Below are 6,000 nucleotides of genomic sequence, written 5' to 3'. Positions count from 1 at the left end.
GGCTAGTGCCACTGTGGAACTGAACTATTAATTTTATATCATTTTAATTAATTTAAATTTAAGTAGCCACATGTGGCAAATGGCTAACATATTGAACAACACAGATTTATTTTCTGCAAAATTCTTCACATAATTAAAATGTTTTGTTCTAAAAATATGAAAAACATAAGACTGGTGATTTTCAAATTATGATAACCCTTTAAAATAACATAGATTATAGTAGTTAGTATTCTACTCTATTTACAACCATGCATATTGAAATCCCTTGGAGAGAAATAAAACATTTTTTCATGACAATAATTTTGATTTTGACACCATGTTTGGATACATGTTATAAAATAAATGCATGATATAATTAATTTCAAAAAGGAAAATTACATAGCAGCATATATAATGTGATTTCATTTATTTTGGAAAGATATACACCAAAATTTTAACAATTTATTACTGGAATGTGGGTGTGTTTGTAATTTATGTTACTGTTCCTCTGAATGTTTTATATTGCTTGACTCTTTTTAAATGATCAGGTGTTAATTTTATAATTTGAACTATTTTGCTTATGTTACGAAAATAAAAAAATGTATTAACCAAAGAAGTTTCTGGAAAATAAGATCAAGCCCAAATTCACAGGAACACCACCTCCATTTATATCTCCATTTAAGGCATTTAATTTTGTCTTTCTATTATGAGTAGAGAATCACCCCATCTTGACATAAGGTTAGAGAGAAAGGAGTTAAAGCAACTGGTCTGAGATCCATTCACTCCCTTTACCAACAGTATGCTACTGGGTGAAAGCAAAGAGGCCAGGTGACCCAGTCTAATCTCCCTGTCAGCATGATAATTAGAACTCTTGGTAAATGATGAAATGATATTTGCTAGGAGGAAGGTCCCTAACTTTAGAATGTTCTTAATAGGATGTGTCTGGTTATTTACTGCTCATAGAAATTAAATCCATAATCTATGGATTTATGATGTATGGTTCCTGTAAAATGGCAGGGACATTGAAAGGATATTGTTGACTAATTCATCAAGAAAGTGGCCCTTCCCTAACAACACTCATCACCAAACCCTGAGTTTCCACGCTTTCCTAGGCACTGTCCACGGTGCTGGTAATTCAGACATTAAAAGACATTCACTGTCCTCAAATAGATCATAATCTAAAAAGACTCAGATAAATAAATAATACAATGTTGCTAGTGCCAAGATTTAAACATAGATGCTATGTTGGTACCTATACGAGGTAGATACCCAGATTGAAAGAATTATGGAAGCTTTCCTTGAAGGGGTGATATCTTAGAGGAAATGTAGAAGTTAGCTTGGCAAATGCCCATTTGGTGTTCTAGGAGCTCTGAAAAGATTGATGGTAGAAAGACATAGATCTATGACAAAACATGTCATATGGAAAAAGGAAAAGTAGGCCAGGATGCTTATAGCCTTGTTCATAAGGAGAAGGAGATCAGTGATGGACCATGATGCAGGCAAGGTAGAAAAGGGAATCCTGGAACTTTTATGTTACTTTGAGAATTTACCAACTATACTGTAAACAAGGGGAGCCATTTAAGCAAGACAGTGACACAATTGTATTAGTATTTTAGAGTAATTATTGATGGGAAATTGATTAGAAGGAATTAAGGTGGGAAGTTAGAGTTTGTCAGTGATCAAGGAGAGAAATGTCAGGAAGCTGAAATAAGGCAGAGGCAGTGAGGGTGGAGAGATTTTGAGAGCCATTTAGGAGGGTCAGTCTATAAGATTAGATAGATTAAATGTGGGAAGAATAAGAGGAAAGTGAAGAGGATGACGTGTGTGGGATTTTGATTTGGGCAACCAGGTGGATGGATTTACCAAATGTATGACCCAATGGAAAAAAAATAATTTAGGGAAAAATGATGAGTTAATTCATCTTGGTTTTTGAAATTGAGGTGTCTGTGTGTTATAGAAGTAGTGATATTTAATAAATACTTGTATATGATATGTAGAGTTTAGAGATCTAAGCTAAAGGTATATTCTGCAGGTTAAAATTTACAGGTGAAAGTTGGGTCCCATAAGAGGTTAAACATTGATCCCACAGAGAAAGAGGGCAGAATGAAATGGGGCTGGGTCCAAGAAACAATATTCAGGAGATGCAAGGATGAAGGAGAAGCAGAAGAAAGGAGTCCACATAGGAGGCTAGGAAGCAGCCACCAAAGAGGTAGAACACAAACGAAGCACTGGATGGACAGCAAGGGAGAAGAGAAAGGGATGGTCCTTAGTGTCAAATATTCCTGAGCTGTCAAGTTTTTTAAAATGTCCAATGTTTTTATAATCAAGGAGATCATTGACAACTTTGGCAAGAGCAGGTTATTGATAACAGATAGTGAAATCCAGGAGTTTTATTGGAAACCATCTCAAGGGAAGAAGAGTAGGTTTCTTATTACAGTCTCCTGATTCCTACCAGAGTAATTAGGATTCTCTTTCCTACCCACAGCCTGTGAGACATTGTCAAGAAGGTGATAGATTCTCACTAATCTTTGTTCTCTTATCTTTGGAGAAAATAGAATACTAACTCCATTCTCCCTGGTCTCAGATTTACAGTAAGAAGAGCTTAGTTCTAAACTTGGTCCCACCATTTTTAGCTTTGTGACCTTGACTGCTTCTCTTAATTATTTGTTTCTTAAAGGGAAGTAGGTGGACCAGCTGCAAAGCACCACCTGGGAACTTGTTAGAAATACACACTCCCAGGCCTCACCAACAGCCTGCTGAACCAGAATCTGTATGTTAACAAGATCTTCTGATTCCCAGGCATGTAAAGTTTGAAAAGCATGGACTTAACTCAATAAATTCTAGTTTTCCCAACTAAAAAATGGGATGTAACACCAACCAAATAGATTTTTGTTAAGACTAATAAATTGAAAGTAATACCAATTTGTATTACCCCTTGAGTCTGTTGCTCAATGATATAGAGCTAAGGGAAAAACCAAATACTTCATGCACCATTTCCTTCTTAAATCTTCAACTTTTACAAGGTGAAACTATCTTAAGAAATAGACCATACACCATTTCTCTTTCTGGGTGAAATCTATCAATATTCCCCAAGTATCCAGAATCAATTCTGTCAGCTTCTGCGAGAAGATATGTGGGCCATTTGAGATACCCCAGGGTGAGATCTGTTGTATGCATGACTAAACCTGTGAAAATGGGTGGAACGACAACTACTCATAGGTGTATAAAATTGTTCCTCGCTGCCTTGTGACTGATGTTTCTGAGCAAATACCAACACCTTCATACACTCTTACGTGCATGCCTGTCCACCCTTCTGGGTTAGAGTTCGTTTTTCATCCATCTCACAAATCTTACTTCTGAGCTGCTACTCTGTGCCTGGCATTGTGCTCTGCTAGAAATACAACAGTGTGACCACTTGTGGTCCTCAGCATTGTGGAGCCTACAATCTTATTTTCCCCCAGAAGTTGGCTCTACTCCTTCTTCCAGCATCCTGTTCACCTAATTTTAGTTTATCATTTAGTACTGCCCCTGACTTTTCTTCCCACGCTTTTAAATGACCATCAGCGTCATCTTACTGCTCAGACCTGTCACTGAACTTCACTGCCCCATATAATTCTGCTCCCCACCCCCCCAGATTAAATTTTACAATCCAACATTTCCAAGATCAATCCAGTATTCACTCATTATCTGCCACTTGTTCAACAAATATTTGTCGAACACACTATTTGTTAAGCGCTGTTCTAAAAACACGGCCCAGACAGAAACAAAGAATATAATAATCTTGAGCTAACGACAACCCTGCATTATCATTTTGTTAAAGATAATTTCTCTGAGAGTGCTACACTTAGGGTTACCCTAATCACAACAGCATGAATAATGTTTTAGTCATTTACTAAGAACCTTTTATTTGAAGCATTTGCAGCTTTCCTGGAATTTTCCCATTTTGTGCACATCAGTATTCTAAGTCCTTGAGATTTATCCTTTTCTACCTTGATTTCTTCATAAGTAGTATCCCACTGAGGTAGAACTGAATATTCACCTGTCTTTGAACAAAATTATAAGTTTGTCCCAGATTTAAATAATTGGTGCTTTATATCTCTGTGGAATAGATATTTAAAAGTTCTTTACATCTTTGTCTCATTAATTGTTTTAATATTCTGAGGAGAGACCAACTGGGTCAAGTTCAAATATCAATTATTTATCTTAATATTGTTTTATGAAAAAACCTTCTACTAAGAGAATTTCAACTCAGCTAAAATAACATGGAAGCTAAAGACAAAGATGCAGAGTAATGTGATCATCACAGTCTCAGAGGGGAAAGAAAAAGGGAAGAAAGGTGGTTGGAAAAAAGTGACAGAAGTGCACTGGAAAGAGAGAGAAAGTAGCTTCTGGTTATTTCTCATCAAGTCCAAAAACGGGCAGGTGATTTATTTATGTGAAATAGAAAGCATAAGAACGCTTTTGAATATTAGAACTGGATTCTATTAAAATACTGCAATATGTCAAGTGGTTTAAATTATTTTATCTTCCAAACATAATGTCATATAATTAGGAGAAAGACTTTTAGGGAATATTCCACAATGTTATCTATGTAACTAACGGGATTAGTAGGTATTTTTGCTTTCCTCTTTATAATTTTCTGTATTGTCCACAATGTGTATATTCTGTTCTAATAAGAAAAAAAATCAATACTCATTTTAAAATGAAATGCTCCCCTTTCTCTCTGTCTTCAGAAATAATCACTTTTGAGTAGGTCTAAGATTACCACAATAGGAAAATTTTATAGTTTCAAGTGAGCTTGTAACTGAGATCATGCCTTCCATTCCAATTTTCTCCTGAGAAAGGAGTGTGGTGGTTTGAGTTGGACAATGTATTTGTAAGCTATTCCCAAAGTCTGGGCACCTTGTAGTCCTCATTCTCCCCCCGCCCCCTTTTTTTGGATTTTTTTTTTAGTTGAAGTATAGTTGATTTACAATATTGCGTTAGTTTCAGGTATACAGCAGAGTGATTCAGTTACATATAAATATTCTATTTCAAATTCTTTTCCCTTATAGGTTATTGCAAAATATTTAGTATAGTTTCCTATGCTACACAGTATGTCCTTGTTGGTTATCTATTTTCCCCATCCCTTTTTAATAGTGAGATAATATGGTCGTTTCTCCACTGCACATTCTTAGCAGAGTTTAACTGGCTTTATATCCACCCATTCCAGGTAAACAGAAAAAATGTAAATAAATAAAAATAGCAACGATGCAGATAAGTAAATCCATCCCCCACCCCATCACCACCACAGGATGTACTATGGGTGAGAGGATGTCTTTGCAGCCAGTAGAAAAGCAGAAAGTGTTTCGGGTGCAAAACTCTAGAGCAAGGGTCTCAGTGAAGTAGAACAGCAAATGTAGCCCAGGATGTGGCAGAATCTGACACTTGAATCTCTTCCTGCTAAGACAAGCATACCCAAACATCTGGAGGTAGACACATTCACCGGAATTAGTTGCCTGCCAGGTCCCACCTGAAGGATCCTACTTGTTCCTCAGCATCATGATTAGGAGAACCTCCTCGTTATGACCTTCCCTGACTATGCAGTCAGTTACCCTCTGTTCTGTACATCTGTCCTTTTCCATGCTTATGCTGTTGCTTCCACACACAGAGTAATCATTTCTCTTTTTTCTAGTTATCTGGAAATTATATTTCTTCTATAATTGTTTTATATGTATACATGTAATTGTAATAATGTAACTGTTATATATAAACAATAACATTATATTGTTTTTTACCTGTGTTCCCTACTAGACCATGAACTCCTTGAAGGCAAGAGCTGTATCTCCAGCATTTAGCACAGCGTCTGGAATTGTTACTTCTCTTTATATTTTTGAATGAATGGATAATTGGTTAAAGTGCAAGAAAGCAAGAGAAGCATAACTGGCTATTTTGGTGGGTGCTGTCACATAACAAAACTGATTTCTGTGCCTTTGTGTGTGCCCTGTGAGCCTTATCTGAGATCTTTATCTTGTAAGTACA

The sequence above is a fragment of the Hippopotamus amphibius genome, chromosome 2, assembly GCF_030028045.1.
Source record: "Hippopotamus amphibius kiboko isolate mHipAmp2 chromosome 2, mHipAmp2.hap2, whole genome shotgun sequence".
Taxonomy (NCBI): Eukaryota; Metazoa; Chordata; class Mammalia; order Artiodactyla; family Hippopotamidae; genus Hippopotamus; species Hippopotamus amphibius.
The sequence above is the reverse complement of the archived record's forward strand: the minus strand, read 5'-3'. Positions refer to the sequence as shown.